The sequence below is a fragment of the Halyomorpha halys genome, unplaced genomic scaffold (genome assembly GCF_000696795.3).
Source record: "Halyomorpha halys isolate HHAL.00 unplaced genomic scaffold, Hhal_1.1 Scaffold344.1, whole genome shotgun sequence".
Classification (NCBI taxonomy): domain Eukaryota; kingdom Metazoa; phylum Arthropoda; class Insecta; order Hemiptera; family Pentatomidae; genus Halyomorpha; species Halyomorpha halys.
The window spans coordinates 1-1210 of NW_027112931.1; positions in this window are offsets into that span (position 1 = coordinate 1).

Here is a 1210-nt window from a genome sequence, read left to right on the forward strand (position 1 = left end):
AAATTGTTGTGATAATAGAGGTAGGAGAAAATTATTTTATAGAGAAAATTATTTTATCCCTGATGAAGACCTGAAACTCAGGTCGAAACGTCGGCATAAAATAAATAAATATTGTTTTGTTTATTTATGTTGTTCTTTGCTGACCGCACCCCCCGATAAACTTCTTCAAGTATTTTATAGTCTATATGGTTGTTATCATAATGGAAGATAACCTTCAGAAAGGTAATTATTCTCCTATAATGTATGACTATTAGAAAGTTTTACTCATTAAATGACATTAATATTATAATATATTAGCAAATAAGACAAATAGGAGAAAATTATATGTCATATATAGGTTTTTTGTTATCAAGTAAATAATTTATAAATAGTTCTTTGAGTGAATATGATATATTAGTGTTGTTGTAAGCGCATGTTTATGGTTTTGTTGAATTTGTTTTTTAGCAGCCTGAAGATGGGGGAAATCTCCCGAAACGTTGCTGATGATATGAAATAAACTATTGTATTTTGATAAGGAAGAATTTGTGTCATTCACTAAATCCATTTTAATTGAAATTTAAATTTGAAACAACTTCATCTTATCTAGGAGCTCTCAAAATTTGCTACCTGTAATTTTCTTTTCATTTATATTTGCATTATTTAAATCATACCTTAATTTAGTTCTTAGTATCTTATTATCCTGCTATGTCAAAATATTTTTAGTTGTTTTTGTATCATTTTTAGCACTGATGAAGCTCTATAAAGTGAGTAGAAACGTCGGTAAGTAAATAGTTGTTCATTATTTTTTGTTTCCTTTCTACCGCACTCCAGACCATCTTGTTCATAATTTTAATTCAACGGTTAATTATTATATAATCTGGATGAGTATAATATAAGTTGTGCTACCAATTCATCCGACAAAATAATACTCATTCAGCGCCACGAAAATACCCGCTACTTTACCCGCTCTTGAGGAACTGTAACTGTATGATTGTTACATTCATGATTGTACTATCGCATTAGCTCTGGCTTGATAGTTGAAAGTACAAGTTTTTTTTTTGTTTTTTTTTTAATAATTTATTTATTGATATTTACAACTGTATACACATATATAAAACAAGTAAATTTGCTGTAGGTGACATAGTAACATGATAAAAACATGTGGAGAATCTACCCACTGATAGAACTCCAATAACATTTCTAGAGAAGAAGATATCGAGGCCATCTTCTT